We start from the raw sequence: 16,970 nt of genomic DNA, 5'->3' as shown, positions 1-16,970 counted from the left end.
CTTCCTTTTGATGAGATTTTTAGATAAGAATTATACTTTTGCTGAAATGTTGTCATGAAGTGGTATGTGGACTCCCTCATCAGCACTTACAGACTGATTTCTGAATATTTCAGGATGAATGTTTCCAAGATACATCAGGATTTTCTCTATTTTTTCCACTGATTATTGGAGTGTTACTTTGTGTTAAAGTTCCTCAGTAATATTTGTTGGAAGATCCCAGTTAAATATATTGAAGGAGATAAATAAAACCTCATTTTATGTTTAAGTCATGTAAGGACGGATGTAGAAAAGAGAAGCAAACATTTGCATTTGAGTGAGATATTATGTGAGATAGTAATCTAGAAAATCTTATGCAGGCTTATGGTCCAGTCATTTTATTGCCAAATAAATGATGAGGATTTCATACTTGAATTTATACAAAAGTCATGATTTAAAAATGAACAATTAGTAGGGAAAGTCTGACATTCAAAAAAGTTCTAAAGAACAAAAAGGCAAACAAGAGCTCAGTGCTGCAGAAATATTAAATGATTTCTTTATTTTTATTTTGATGTTTTCACATTTGAATTTAATTTTCATATGTATAAATGAGTGACTGGCTTTTGAAAGTAATTTCATTTTTCCTGTGTGGTTATGAAATTGATATTCTCATTGGTAATAGAAAAATAATTGAGTTAACCACATTCAACATGGGGATGCATAACTGTTGTCCTAACTCATAAGAGGAAACTAGAATGGTAATTGCTGTAGCTTAATTTTAAGTGAAAATTGTCTGGGGAACTCTACTGATTAGTACTCTGCAGTAGAAATTTTTGAGATGCTCTATTTGGGACTCCAAATATGAATAAAATTTTGACTTTGCTCTTGACTTGCAAAATGCTTGAATGGTTCTCCCTGCTTCTATTCACTCTTACTCCTGAAAATCAGAGCAGCTCCTAACTGTTCATTGAGCTGTCTCACTGAGCTGCTTCCACAGCAGCATCCTCTAAGAGAAAAAAAACACGGATAAGATTCATTCCAAAAGTCACATCTTGTTTGTTTGTTGGTTGTTGTTTTTTTTTTTCAAGCTACAACTGTTTTTTTTTTTTTTTGTTGTTGTTCTTTTAAATGCCTTTTCAGCCAGTCCCTTTCCTTTCCCTTCTTTTTTTTTTTTTTTAAATCTTCTGTTTCTTTATCTCCCTTTATCTCCTTTGCCTGCTTTGTGTGACTTTTTCTTTTTGTAAAGCAGAGAAGCTTGCAGATTTTTTGTGCCTTATTTCTTAGACGAATATAGTATCTTTTTAGCAGTTCATACAGTTAACTTTAAGGAAGAATTTTAATGATAATAAATAGATTTCGTGATCACTTCTCTTTTTCCCCCAGATATGTGTATGTGCTGTAAAACCTAGTAAGCATTGCTTGTAAAACAAACATTCTTTTGTGTACTCCTTAAGGCAGCTGTTTGAAGATTTTCATCTGTATCTGACCATGCAGTTCTAAGTTTTGCTGGGGTACCCAGCTGTCTTTTCAGTGGCAGACTGAACACTTCCTTTGTGAAAATGACTTTAAAAGTCTAATAGTCCTTAAAGTGGCATTGGACATTCCAAGCCCAATGGTCAATCCTAGAGGGGAGTAAGAAATCATAGACTACCATGTGGATAGGAAGTCACTATTAACATGATCTTAATGTTGGAAATCACTACCTTGCCATAAATAACTGACTCCATTTTTCTCATTTAATCATTAATTCAAGAAAAGTAGCAGAAGTTAGGGAATGTGCGTTCTGTAATTCACTGCACTTGAGGGCAGGGGCAATGTGATCTTTCCTTTGTGGGAAGCCCTCAGAAAGATCACAGACCTTGCTGCTTGCTATTACAGCAGTTAGGAGAATGGATGCAGATGGCTAGATCTGTTGATTTTTGGATTGGAATATCCCAGTGTCCATTTAATTATTTCTCCTTCTTTCTATAAAACAGAGTTTTGACATTGAACATGACCCAGAGCTGTTTCAGAACAGTTTATAGTTCCGTTGTCTGACGTGAGGTAAATACTGAGTTTCTGTGTGATAATGTGCAGCTGTTGTTATAGACTACTGTGTGACTGGGATTTCTCTATGCATCTGCACTGGGCATCTTCTAGCAGACACAGAACATAAAGATTTTTGTTGTTCTTGCTTTTTTGTGGTCATGTCTTTCTCATAGAAATCAGTCCTAGAAAAAGGCATAGAAACTAAAACAGAAAAAAATATATATATATAGGTGTTTATGGGGAAGGGAAGATAGCCTTTCAGTACTTCAGTTGTAGTCTTTCCTCAGGCTTCTCTGTACCCGCAGATCTTTCTTAAAAAATTTGTAAAACTCTCCCATTTACAGCCCCAGCTTTGCCATGTTAGTAGACTTTAAAGGAGTGGTCTGCAATGAGCAGTACAAGATGATTATAAAAGGATAGATGTATGATAATTTTGGTGAAGCTCTGTGAGCATCTCCTATACATCTCTTTTTAGTTTATCTGATTACTCATTTTATCATCGATATTAGATACAGTTATGGTTTGCATTTTCTGGAAGGATAAAAGTGTAATGCTATAAATTATTCATTACACATGTATTTTAAACAGAACAGGGGAAAATAAACTGTGAAAAACAGTAACAAAGGCAATGAAACCTGTATTAGAGTCCATTCTTACTAAGGTACAGGTAGTCCTTGGAGATTGCTCCAAAATGTCCACAAACAAATTCTCTTCCCTTTATTAAGAAAAAGCATTTCCATTTAGCTGTGCATTTTACTGATCTCCTGTGGAGCAAGCAACTGAAGTAAGTTTTAAGCATAATTGGCACTTTATGAATGTATAGAGTTACACTGATGTGTAACTGCTGGTTTGTTTTCTTCACATCTAAATCTTGCTGAGTAAACTCATTCCTCCAATCAAAATGTTATCTTAATTTTTGCAAGAGTGATTCGCATCATAATAATTTAGGGGCCTACTTAAATACAAAATATATTAAAAATCTGTTTATAAGTAACGTTTTTGTTGTTGCTATTTTATGCTTTATTAACTTTATTAAATTCAAAACTCTCGGCTACTTTTAAGGAAGCATTTAATTCAGTGGTTGTGTGCTGTCTGTGAGCCTGTAGCTCTCATTGCTAATAAGTAATTAACATTCTAATATCTTAGCTGACATGAAGTTAAAGTCAGGATGTACAATAAAATCTGTCATTCCTCATTACCTTTCATAATATGAAAAATATTAACCCCAGAATTCAAACACTGCAAAATTGGGAAAAGTAGATAGTTTTGATCTGTAAGGATTAAATACAACAATTATACACAAAATGAAATAAAAATATTAAGAAAAAAAAAGATACTCTGTAGATAAGGATAGATCCATACTTTTTTTGACCTTGGAAAAGTGTAATATCTTACTGATCTTATTCTCATGAGAAACTCAGTGCCAGGCCCTGCTTACTAAGGGTTTCATCTGTGCAGCATATGTAATAGAATTTGGCAAGAGAACTCAGTTACGTCTGTAATATCATAAACAATTCAGATTGCAAGGCAGCAGAGAACGTCTAGTCCAACCCGCAGCTCAGAGCAGGGTCTGAGCTTTTATTTTATCAGATTGGGCTAGGATGTTAACCTGAGTCTCAAACCTCAAAAGATGGAGAAAGCACAGACTTTCTTGGAAGCCTGTTCTGCTGCTTGACTAACCTCTTGGAAAAAAGGTTTTTCATTATATTGAGTCTCTTACTTCAGCCCACTGCACCATGCAGCACTGAGAAGAATTTGATTGTCCTTCCCATAACCTCCTGCAGGTGCAGCCAGGCTGCTGCAAAGTCTGGCTGATGCCATCTCTTCTCTGGCTGAACAAGCCCAGCTCCCTCAGCCTCTCCTCATGGGATAAATGCTGCAATTGCCATAGCCCTTTACTAAACACGTTTATCTTTCTTGCACTGGAAGAAACCAAAACTGGAATCAGCACTGTAGATGTATAGCAGAGACATATAATTGCTTCCTTTGATCTGCCATCTGTGCTGGTGTTAGCACAGATCAGGATGCCGTTGGCTTTCTTGCTGTTGAGGCGTGCTGTAAGGCATAGTGCCCGCCAAGGCTCCCTGGACTTCATCTGCACAGCAGCTTTGCTGCTTGCTAGGAGGCACGCTGGAAAGTTCAGAACTAGAAAGTGAAGATATGAAATATTTTATTCCAATTTCCAAACAGGGCATTTTGATGTATTTTTTTGTTCCTTCTGTTTTCTTTGTGCAATGAATACCCAATTACATTAAGCTAATTTTACAAAGAGCTAGAGTTATGACAGAATTGAACATCATTCTATGCACATTTCTTAAATCAGTTCTAACTATTAACCTGTCCTCTTTCTCAGGAAGGTCCTCGTATGAAAGATTTAAATAATATCACATTTATTCAATTGAGTTTGACTAAAATCTATTATACTTCTCATACTTTACTGAGAAATCATCGGAGGGGAAAATATAACATCTAAGCCACCCATGCAGAAAGAAAAATGACGAGGAAAAGTGAAGCAAAAATAGTACCCACCAGAAGTCCAGCAGTTATTCTTTGGCCACTGACTTGCAAAATTGACATAATTTTTGTACATAGATCACACTGATATAAAAGAAGTGAAGCACCTACTCAAACATTTTGTGTAGGATTCTGTGGACTTCATAGACTCATAGACAACACGGACTTGTTGTTTTGCTGTTTGTCATGAGAAAGGACAATAGATTGGACAAAGCCAGCATTAAACCATAAATTAATGAACTGCAATGTCTTTAAATCCCATTGTGAGCTAATGTGAGGTTGTCATTGGTTAAATGCTCTCAAGGATTGATATTAATAACACTCCAAAGTGAGAGATGTCAGTTCCCTAATGGAATGGGGCCATTCAAACAGTATATTTGAAGACTGGTCAGCAAGCTAGAGAGAGTGAACTGTATGCATGGAGACAGGGAAGAAGAAGATCAGAGGATCAACACTTAATCTGTCCATCTTAGATTGTCAGAAATGAGAGAAAAGAAGTTTTTCACAAGAACAGTTTGTCCTGCTGGGCTTCTGTGATGCTTCAGTTCCAGGAACAAAGGCAACAAGGGAAGATTATTATTACAGTGCTGCACTGAAAATGAAATAAAGGGAATTAAATTTTCTTTTCTCTAAATACAAACCAGAAGTTGGTTAATTTTATATATATATATATATATATATATATATATATATATATATATATATATATGTATATGTATATATGTATTTGTTTTGTATCTTCCAGTTCTATGCTAACATTCACCTCACAGGTTGTTTAAAAATTTTCTTATCTAAACTCATTTCATTTCCAATCCTTATGGATGGGCATTAATTTCTGCTATTTTTCACTGCATTTACTTGAAAAATACAGGTTGGAAATGAAGAAAAAAATAACTCTTCAAATGAAAAATAAGAGGTATTTTAGTAGAATGTGATGGAATGATGGAATTTAGCCAGTTCATGGAATAATAACTAGTAATAGTAATCAGGCAGGACTTGAAGCTATATACTACTCAGTCTGTATAATTGCAGAGTATTTCTCTTTCATCTTGAGGAGGTGAAATTACATTTAGGGCAGGGCAGAACTCTCTTGTCTACAGTGGTACAGCCTCTTTCTCTGTCTTTCTACAGTTATGATCCATAGGTGCTTAAATCTTCTTTTAGGCTGGAAACCATTCTCTAGGAACTAAATTAGCCGTGGTAGAAAATGAGATTGGTGTTGGGTACTAGCAGCATGGTGCACTGAGAAAGCTGTGTGATAATTTTGAAAGGCTTCAATATTGCTTGCAAAGTGTGAAGCTGCCTTGTATTAATTCTCAGAAGAGAGTGTGAGAATGCTGAGGTGGAAGAATGTTTGATATTTATATTCAGGGAACTATTGGAAGCTCTGCCTAAACCTTGTTATGTTTCTGGGCAATGAAACTGCTTATGCATTTACCACAGGTACTAGTAGTGCATGTGCCCAGACAACGCCTTGACATCTGCTACAAGAAGGGGATTGTTTTGTGAATGGGATGGGAATGAAGGAAGTGCCTCTATTTTAAATAGAGCTGTGATGACCAAGGGTGTGTCTACAGTCTGTTAAGAGTGACATAGCTCTTAAAAGAAAACAAACAAACAAACAACAAAACAAAGAAACAAAAACAAGTAAAAAAAATCCAAACCAGAACACTGGCATGACAGAGCTCGACTGGCCTAGGAATATACAACATTACAAATGTCCTGAAACCAAACAGTTGCATCTACTGGAAGAGGGGGTGAGCAGATAATGACCTTCTGGTGAGGTGTGTAGATTTACAGGCCCCATAGTAAATTTGGAATATATACATACATCCTTTGGAAGCTGTCTTATGTGCCCCAAGGAAGATTCCCTCCTCTACAACACACACAGTATGATTCTTGATGGCTTTGACTGAATCTTTGTCATGGTTTTAAAGACACTCCAAAATATGGAGTTGATTACATGATTGTTCCGCCTTTATTGGTATCAACTGTACATTGGTGTCAGATTCCTTTCTTTGAAAATGGAAAGAAAAACACCCTGTGTGTCCACAGCGATCTATTCAAGACCAAATAATAAATTTACAATGGCCGAAAAGGCAATGTGGTGAATACACAGCAGGGTCGTGTTCCAGTTAAACTTCTGAGAGAGATGGATGTTCCTTTCAAACAATTTTATTGGTTAAATGCAATCACACAAAGTAGACCAGTCCTCACAGATTTTTAGAAGGTGATACTGTGACCCATAAAAGGAATATATTAGTCTTTATCTTTATTAATCTTTACATGAAAGATTGCCCCTTTCTATTACAAGGTAGCATTTTTGTTCTGTTTGAAGACAGTGTTTTGCAAGAGTTGCTTGAAAGCAAAGGAACAGTGAATTTTTATTTTTAATTTAACACAGGGCACATTGCATGTTTTTGGCTAAATGGTGAATGCTTTGTGGTGAATGCTTTGGGTCAAAAAAAGGGGGGGAGTGTTTTTAAGAGCAGTAAATGGGGTATGCAGTGTGTCCAGTGATAGAGGTTCATCATGTGAATTTAACTGTTTCTGAAGGCTTTTTTATTTTAGTGATGTTATCCTATTTGAGAAAATCCAAACAACATCTACTGCAAGCTTGAACTCCTTACACTTTCTCCGAAGAAAAAGTTCAATAATTCTCATGTTCCTAGAAGCTGTTTGCTTGGATTTCAGTCAGGGAAGGAGAATTGTGCTGTATCACAGTGACAGCGAAAGCTCTTAATGCTGTGCCAGGCATCAGTGCAGAAGTTGGCACGTGGCTGTCAGAGCCAAAAGGAAAAGGGTTAAGCATGGATTAAAACCAGTTCTAGGTACTTCTGTTTTTTGTGTTCTGTGCGGCACTTTATAAACAGCTTGAAAATTGGTTGTGGTAGTTCATTTGGTGCCCACCACTTCAGAAGCTGTCAGTCAGTGGGGCAGAGGGTGTCATTCACGTCTTCTGCCTTTGTGCCTGGTAAGGACTCCAGGCTTTTTTGTAAAGACAGAAAGCAGAAGCGTGATTGCTGACACAACTTTGGGAGTGGCAGAGAACACTCCTCTTTCTCCTTTTTCCCTCACCAGATGGACTATCAGGGAAGCAGTGAAAAAAAAAACAGTTACTTCTGTTTCTTGTACTTCAAATTCCTTTGTGTACAGAGGAAAAAGAAAATGGAAAAAGCTAGTGTGCCAGGCAGGAACTGAATCAAAGATTAGTAGGTGGCCACCCCATGTCTTATCTTTAGTGAGTGAGGGAGAGTAGCATAGCTGAAGATCACATGTATTTACTGAGATTTCTTCTGCCCTGTCTGCAATTCTGCATCTGCCTGTCTCTGTTCTATAAGAAATTCCCCATATTCAAGTCTGTCCTGCTCTCCATCCATTCAATTCTCTTATTTTTTTTTAATCAGAGTTTGCTGTCTTCATCTTTTCCTGGCCTTGTTGGGCAGAGTGATGTCAAAGTTTCCTCATACAGGGTGGATGGTGCAGATGAAAGGCTTGTAGGATTCATCTCTGCTCATTCCAAGGTAGGAGTTAGTCTTCAATCAGAATTGGCCTGATCTGCTGAACTTCTCTCCTTTCCTCCAGCCCTTCATCCTGGAGGAATATCTTAACTCCAAGGAAGAGCTCTTTTCCCTGCTTGTGGGAAGACATTTAGTCATAAGTAGTTTCTCAAAGGAAGATTGGAATTCATATGAGAGGTGGAGAGCCACTCAGCCAGCTGCAGCCACAATGGCGTGACTAGAGAATAGCACAGGCAATACTGCAACAAGCAGGATGCTGCCAACTGTTACTTCATCTGCCTTGAGAGTTTGGGAGTAAAGAAACAGAGAAAGGAAAGCACAGCCAAAGGCGCTTAAATATCATTAGAGTTATGTAAATCAGGAACATTAAAAAGACAGAACTGAAGTGTTATTTCCCTCCTGAGGAGTTCTGAGGATAACTGAGAAGGGAGGGGGATGTCTTGAACAAAGATGAATTAAGTTTTTCTACAGTGTGAGATTTTGTGAGTAGACAGGAAATAACCTTGTGTTAACGTCTCATTTTTCACAGTCAAATATAAATACACAGTATAATTCTTTAAGAACAATATTTTCAAAGAGTTCATACTTGACTTTAACATTTTACCTGTGCTGAGTGAAACAAAAATAAATGCATTATGTGGATTTTGTTTTTTGTTGCATACCCAGAATGATCAAAGCAGTTTACTTTCAACTGCATATTACTTAAATTATTGTTGAGCTGTAAATAAGTATTTCGGAACTCAGAATAACTAAAAAAGCAGGGCTATTAAGGACTGCAAATGATCATCTACTTCCCCAGTGCTTACCTTTCAAAGGTAGGATCCATTACACCATAGTTTTAAATATTGGGAAGGTATTCCCTACAGATGTGCTAGCAAGGATGTTATTCAGCAGGGTACCAGAGACCTGTGCAGCTGTACTGTAGTGGGCATATGTGGCTGGTGAGATGATCAGACATTAGCTCAGTGCTTGCTCTTCATGGGCATTTCAGTTAGATGAAGATGGGACTATATTTAATAAATTGCATGCATTGAGGTGTCCCTGATCTTTTGCGTAGAAGTTCAAAACTAGGAGAAGTTGACCTGTAGTGTGCAGAAGACTACTCAGAAAAGCGCGATCAGATTACTACATAGTTCTCTGGTGTATATGGCTAGGGACAAGCAGTAGCATGTTATGAAACCTAGATCAGTGTTTCCAATGCTACAGATTTCAGCTCGTGCCTCTTCCCATTCATTATACAGATATTGGTTCTTGGAAGCAGCAAAATTGCTTCTGATGAATTCTTTGTGATTCTGGGCAAAGTATGATTGGGAACATCAATAATTGCATATAGGAAAAAGTTAACTCTCCCATCTGGTCATAGGATCTCTGGCAACAGAACACTCCTTGTCAGGAAGCAACCTTTATTCAGGAGACATTCTTCCTTTAGTGGCTTGCCCTTAAATGAGGCTGGGAAGGAGTGGACCCAGGGTCCACCCCTTCTGGTCATGTGGGAAGCACGGGTAAATTGCTTGCACCTGTGCTCCCTGGGTTGGCCACTCCACCAGATGTTCAGTCATCATAAGCTTAGGCTGTGACCTAACAGTTCCCTTACAATGGGAAAAAAAATATTACCTGGCTGTAAGGTACTAAGGATGGAGATACTAACATGTGACTTCCTACATGAAACCAGCCTACTGTAGGCAATGGTACTGCAACGAGGGAGGTTTACTGTGATCAAAGCTCTTGGCAGTGTGCAGAGATACAGCAGATGAGGAGTCAGAAAGTTGACATAGGTGCTGGAGAGCAGTCAGCCAGGGGCAGCACTGACTTCTGTGGAAAAACTATGTATACAGAGAAGTCAGCATTTAGTAGAAGACAGAAAAGAGCCTGGGTCCAGCAAGTACATGGAAACATTCTTGCCTGCAAAATCCTACCACGCAGAGATAACCAAGAAAGCTGACCGTGGCTGCAAAGAATTCTGTCTGGGATTACTTTGCTTCTCAGGGACATTTTACAGGCTGTTTGTGCACCTAAACCAATGAATGTAAAGGCTTCACCTTACATGATCTGGTGCATTATGAACAAAACCCTAACGCACAAAGCCTAGAGGCTGAGGCTGATGAAGGTTATGACATTTGTTCCAGATGGTAGCTCTGGCATAGGTTCCAGGCAAGCTCATGACTTTCAGTAGCAGCATAATACTCTTCATATCAAAGTGAAAGGGGGGATTCAGAACCTATTCTTAATTTTAAAAAACTTGTCCTATTGATTGTCTTAACAACATATCTTATTACTAAGAACATGTGGTTGTTTTTGTTTTTCTGCAGAGATCTTAGATTTTAAACATTTGGAAAGGGATGTGCTACAGAAGCTAGTTCAGAGCCGTGCTGCCAGCCTTGGACACCTGTTCCTACATGCAAAAAAAATCCTTAATAGTAAGAATTTTTCTGACCAGTGAAATGACTTTTTGCTTTGTATCCCATTGTGTACACACCACAGTGTCTTCTGAGAGCCTGATGCTGGGGGTAAGGACAGCAGTAATGTAGCACAGGTGTGGTACACTGTTATTAAGTGCATCAGAAATAGCCAGTCTGCAGTGCCCATCAACTGAAGGGTGCCCTGCTTGAAAGCTTATATTTAAACCATAAGTCTTTCTAATGCAAACAGTTCTAACTACTTCATGAGGTTGTATGAAATTCTCAGAGCTGTTACTAGTGGAACAAAATCTGCAATAAGGAGGAATACATGACAGCATTCTGAAAAATTGTTGTGTTTCAACTTTACAGTAAGGTGCTGCTTGACGATATTGCCACATGACTATTTTTAAGACAAATCTGAAAAGTGTCTCAAACCGTTAACTGTCAGAAACTGTAACAGGTACCTGCTAATTGGACTGCTTCCCTCTAGAGGCTTTTGACTTCAGTTATAGGTGAAACTAAGTCATATGGTCATAAAACTGTTTTATTCATAGCTCTTAGGTGAGAGATATAGAAGTGTGAAGTATGCTTTCAGACATACAGAAGAAAAGATAAGCAATGGGATGCAGTTTTAAGAAACCTGAGAGCTGTACTGAGAAGATGCAAAATGATTCCCAGCTGAACAGAGCCTCACCTGAAGAGCTGCAGTCCTGCTGAGGTCAGCATAATGGGGAGCATAGAGCTTTCACATCAAACAGGCAAGAAATGGGTGACCTTTCTAAGCCTGGACTCAACTATAAATAAAAGAACAGCTGCTGCTTTCAGAATCAAAGTATGATAAAAAGCAGGGATTTGCATCTTACAGTGAGTTTGGGACTCAGTGAGGCTCACAGACCATAACACACAGTGGGAGAGAAATCCTGTGACCTAAATCAGTGGCAGCTGCTGTATAACAGTCTTAGTAATTTCCTACACCTGTGGAAGGCAGCTGTTTGGGAACCATAGCAGTTCCTTGTGCTCTCTGGCACTGCAGTAGGGCCCACTGAGTTCTTGCAAGAACTGTACATAGAGATTTACCACTCTGAGAAGACAGTGTGGCTACTTCAAAACCAAGGAGGTGATAATGTACCATGTTCCACCTTCGCACTGCCTTGAGGTGCAAAGAAAAGGCAGACAGTTGTCTGCCCTGTGCCTTAGAGGGGAGTATTATGCAGTTGTCTGGGTTAGAAAACTCTGAGCTGTTCATGCTATTTGTCTGTGGTGCAAAAATTCCCTAGATCTTCCACCAGGCAACACACGACAGGGTCTAGAAACAAATGCTGAGGCATAAAGAACCAAATTTCTTATTCCCAGGTGATAGCCAACTGCCTTTCCACAGAGTTTTTGTAAAGTAATTATACTGCTCCAGTAGGTTTTTATAGCCTCTTTACAGAAATGTAAATGTTTACCTAGAATATAAAAACCAAGGAAAATCAGAATGTACATCTCAACTGTTTTATGCAGCTTCACGTGGGAAAGGAGAGAATTGGTCACCATACAGAGGTGCAGTGTACCATCCCTTGAACACACTCGCCTTGGCTGTATTCACATGAAATAAAACTGCTGCTAATTGCCTGCAAGTATGGGACTTCACCCTTGTGAGCAGTACAAAACCATGGAGACTTGGTTCATAACATCTTAGCTTGCTTTCACATCTTTTACTGAAGTAGCTAATGTTTTATGAGGCCTCAGAAACATTTGAGCAATTCTCCTGGTGCTTTAGGACCAAAAACAAATCCTGACTGTGTGATCTCAGTTTTATTCTACTGAGCTTTTAGAGTGCCTTTTACTGTTCTTTGAGTTTCTTTTATTTATCTTTTCCAGTGCCCTCTGAGAACACTGACTTAATGGTGCTGTTTTCATTGGTAAATGATGTTTTCAGCTCAAATTAGAATATGCATTTGCTCAAGGTAAATAGGAAACATCTCATGCCCTGCTTAGAAATATTGGTTAGAAAGTAGAACAGCATAATATAAAAGAAAGCTATTGAAGAAAACTTACAAAACAGAAGTAATAATTTTTTAAATTGCAAGAAACTCTCCTATATGGGGCCTGGAAAGACAAATCTAGAAATACTCTCAGAACAACATCAGAAATAGGAAGGAAAGGAAAACAAAACAAAAACACCAAATCCAAACCTGTATAATGCAGCACGTATCTTGTGAAGACAGCCATCTCACAGCTACATTGTTTGGCTTGAATAGGGTGGGGGGGTGGAAGGAGTGTTAAACTCAGGCCACAGGTGTAAGGAATAAAACCTGTTCTGCCAGCAGGTGACCAACTATCCATAAAACAATTGAAAACAAGAACCTATCTTCTGACATAGATCTCATGTTGCCTATGCATGCTTCTCATGTTGAGCTCATTTGTGTTTCTCTGCCTTCATTTCAAATAATGGATAAGCACGAGTGATACTAGTATACTGAATTTAACACTTTGAAAGGACTGTTAATCTGTTCCAAGTTGATTATGTAGCAGCTGTAACCTAGCCAAGTGCTGGGCAGTGTTTGAGATAAGATGTTTCTTTACTATTTCCCTGTTTTTCAGATAACTACTTTCTCCTGTGAGTGCCTTGAGGTAAGTACTCTGTCTCTCCTGAGACAACTGCATGTTAACGTACTGAAGTGGAAGGAGTGCTATTTCTGAATTCTTGTCTCTCTTTTAAACACTAAAAACTTCCTAATGTATTGTGGCTGTTTTGCACAGTTGTTGTGATGCGTAAGCTTGTTTTAGATGTCTGTTTGGAGTTACAGGATGGCACGCAGTCATTGAATTTTTATTTCTGAAAGACCTGGTGCGTGACTACCGGTGAATGGGCATCTCTTAGCTTGTGTTGTATTGTTCTGACCTTGAATTCTTAGGATTGTCTTCAAAGACAGCTGAATCTGTCCTTGATGTAGAATCACAGAATGGCTTGAGTTGGAAGGGACCTTAAAAATCGTGTAGTTCCAAGCCCCTGCCGTGGGCAGGGCTGCCCCAAACCAGATGAGGCTGCCCAGGGTCCCATCCATCCTGGCTTTGAGTGCCTCCAGTGATGGGAAATCCACAGTTTCTCTAGGCAACCTGTTCTAGAGAAGGAGCAGTTTATATTTGATAGGAAGAAAGGTACATGTAGGAAGTTATGAGAGAATCGGAAATCTTGCCTCTCTTTAGGCTCAACTAAAGTTTGATACTGACTTTATTGGAGCCTGAGTGTGAACAACAAATATACTGCTTAATTATTCCAAAAGGTAAGGCTCAGAGTTTCATGTCTGTTTTCTACTTGCTGTTCTTTCTTATTCCCCTGCCTCCTTTCTTTAATTTATTTCATTAATATAGTGGTTCTGTCAGTTCTTTTCCTTATGCCCAACGCTAAATTCAGGCACGGGCAAAATTGAGTGTGGCTGCCACTTCGCTTTAAGGGCTGTAAGTGGTTATAGTGACTGAGACTGCTGCTGAGACGTTTTGGGATATGTAGGGTGATAGCAATAGTTGGATGAATAAAACAAGTTGATAAAAATCTTGTATTTGCTCCTGTTTAATGTTTACCTTAGCTCTTCATTCTGGTTTTGCCCTTCACACTCTGGTAGCAAAAGTAACTGGACCTCATTTTCCCCTCTGGTGTTAGTTAAATTGCTAAGAATACTCAAGACAGTTCTGTTTATAGGCTTTTCTATAGAAAAGGCATAGGCTAATTTTATAGCAATTAAAGAAAAGCCCTTGTTCTTTTGACTTGTAAGCTAGATCCATCAGACATTCAGCTTTTTAGAGAACTATCTATTGATTTTGTCTGCCATCAACTGAGTAATACCAGTGGGAGTCCTCTCTGCAAAGTGCTCCAGTGTCTACAGATATTTTTTTGGTAATGTCATGCTCTAGGATTTTTTTTAATTCTTCTCAGTCATTTCACTGTTTATTTTTCTTTCTTGTCTTAACGGGGGCAAGTGGACAGAAGTCTTCAAGTGGCTTTTGTGTCTGCTTTTTATTGTAGATATCCAGAAAATTGAAATTTAAATAAAAATGCTACTTGCTTTGCTTTTATTAAATTCTAGGCTATCCATATAAAACAGGATTGTTCATGCCAAACCTTGAGGCTGACTAATAGCATCTGGACCATGTTCTGGGTTTGTGTATGTCTTGCACCGCTATTGCTCTGGTCTTGTTGAACACGTTTTGCCTTTGGTTATACATGTTTTGTGTTACATGGTGCAATAGAAAAAAGGAACAAGTTTTTTCAAGATAGCTGGAAAAGATGACAAAGATATTTCTTTAAAGATTTAGAAAGGGTCAATAGGAAAAGCATTTTTGTCTCCTGGTAAATTTATTGTGAGGCCACAGCACCAGTTAGTTGCATTATTTGAAAACCATAGCTTGAAAAGTCTACTCATAATTTTATAAGGGCTTCTATCTTCAAAACTTTGGTATATTTGGGAAGTGTAAAGCTCTGTAGCAACGTTTATGCAAGTTTATTTTTTCCTCACAGCAAATAAGCTCGAATCAGCTACTGCTGTGCACTTACTGGCATCGCAATGGTTTTCACTTGCATAGTGCTAACTTGGCCTCTGCAATGGGTTGTGTTAGGAGTGGGGATACCCTAAATACCAGATGGGGGTTGTGTGTGGGAAGTGACTCAGAGGTATTCTAACAAGTAATTGACATAAGCATCTGTTGACACTCCTTTTTTTTTTTTCTTTCTTTTTTTTTTTCTCCAAAGCTATGAAGTATCTCTTGCTCACTGGTGGCTTCTACTTTATGTGGCACTCTGAAAGTCAGTCTAGGCTGAGATTCTGAGCTAGTCAGTTGCTGCATCTCCAAAGCCAGGCTTCTGCAAATATGCTTATGCTGCAAAGCTGGTGTTAAATCAGTTGCAGCTGTCCTGGGCTAGTTTGCTAAGGATTTTTTCGGCTTCTTACATTACATTTGCAGTCCATGCTGTCACATGTGCATTGCTAGCACTGCCCAAATGAGCTAATTAAAATCTGTGCTGGGTTGCACTGTAGAGTCTAAGTTTGACTCAGCAGAAGAATTCTTACTTAGTGTCTTAAAAACTCAGTGTACCTGAGTAGTGAGCTGCCTGTGGGATTAGGAGGCTGTCCATCTCTGCATTGTGGTTTTTGAGGGTGTTGGACCCTCATTTTATCAGCCATTGGCAATTAAAAGTCAAACAAACAAAACCTGCTTTCAAATATTTACATCAGATATGTCATTTTCATCCGTAATTATAAATATGCTGCTGTTTCTATTATTTACCCAAATTGTGATGTGAGCTGTCATTTTCAGTGATCACATTTGCTGAAATCCAGTGTGCAGTAAATTACCTTCTGATCAAGATGGGTTCATTTGCCAAATGTTGTAGGGAAAAGCAGCCTGTCAGAAACTTAAATGAGAAGAAATGTCAGAGCTGACTATCTATGCATTAATTGCTGTACCAACAATATGCTTATATCAGTAACTTTGCCTTTATGGGATCATCGTAGTACTGCTTCCATGAACAACAGATAAGATTGGTGTGGCCAGATCACATCAGCCCATTCCCATGACCTGATACAGGATTCCTCTGTCCTTCTATAATGGCTCTTCTGGAGCTTATCTAGCCTGTTATGAAAAAGGCCAAGAGATGGATAATTTTTGTACAGCTCTCAGGAGGTATTTCTACAACTGAATGCTGTTCTTGCAATGTTTTCCCTGATGTTCATGTTGCATTCTAATTTCACTATTTTTTTGTTTTTATTATAAATTATGGCAATCATTGACATAAAAATATGTACAGAATCAGTTCCATTTTTACACTCATTTATACTATTTTTAAACTTAACTGATGCACTCTGTAGATTCTGATCCTTTTTTAAAATATAACACATACTATCAAATATAAACTATCACACCAGGACCTACCATATTCCATTGTTACCACTAAAAGTATCCAGAAGTGAAAGTGAAAAGATTCTGATTTTTTTTTTCTTTTAATGGGTGCCTAGATATGCAAATGTTTCAGATAGAAGCAAAGCCAGTGTGAGGAAATTGGTTGTATTTAATTATGACATGTGGGGAAAGGAGCTGTGCCTAAGAGTAGGATGATGATGATGATTAGTATAGCCATGCAGATATTTCTACTAAAATGGAGAACAGTGAGGGCGTGTGAATAATTTAGCAGTATGCAAGAGTCAATATCAGTGTATCCTTCAGCCATTCAGTACTGCCTCAGCAGTTAAATGGGGCCATATGATTTACAAAAGCAGCGGTTTCTTTTCCGCATCCACAGGTAATCATTCAGTCCCAATGTTTCTATTTATTAGTACAGTAAGTAGAACAGAACTGCCACTGGGCATTTGTATAACTATTGAGTGTTGAGCTAAAGGAGCCTCTGTCTTCTGCATATGCCTTTCAGATGTGTACGCGTTATGCTCTGACGTACAGCATCATCAATTTATGTAGTTGCTGTCAGTTCAGATCATCTTTTCAAATTGCTTACTGTAAACTTAATGGGACAAATGAGTGAATACAGTCTGAGGAG

General features: G+C 38.3%; 1 long non-coding RNA gene across 2 annotated transcripts in view; it reads left to right on the top strand.

The window, feature by feature from the left end:
* LOC116229141 (uncharacterized) overlaps positions 1 to 16,970 on the top strand; it is a 99,717-nt gene that overhangs the window by 31,653 nt on the left and 51,094 nt on the right. The window contains exons 5-9 of one of the 2 annotated variants that reach the window (XR_016466834.1): positions 7,926 to 8,042; positions 10,349 to 10,456; positions 10,993 to 11,156; positions 12,302 to 12,387; positions 13,025 to 13,054. This is a non-coding gene — a long non-coding RNA (uncharacterized LOC116229141). Of the gene's footprint in view, positions 1 to 7,338; positions 8,043 to 10,348; positions 10,457 to 10,992; positions 11,157 to 12,301; positions 12,388 to 13,024; positions 13,055 to 16,970 lie in introns of those variants that run through there. The other variant, XR_004166956.2, reaches the window with a different exon arrangement.

The sequence above is a fragment of the Phasianus colchicus genome, chromosome 5 (genome assembly GCF_987193195.1).
Source record: "Phasianus colchicus chromosome 5, bPhaCol1.hap1.1, whole genome shotgun sequence".
Taxonomy (NCBI): domain Eukaryota; kingdom Metazoa; phylum Chordata; class Aves; order Galliformes; family Phasianidae; genus Phasianus; species Phasianus colchicus.
Note: the sequence above shows the minus strand (reverse complement) of the source record. Positions and strands in the feature narration are given on the sequence as shown.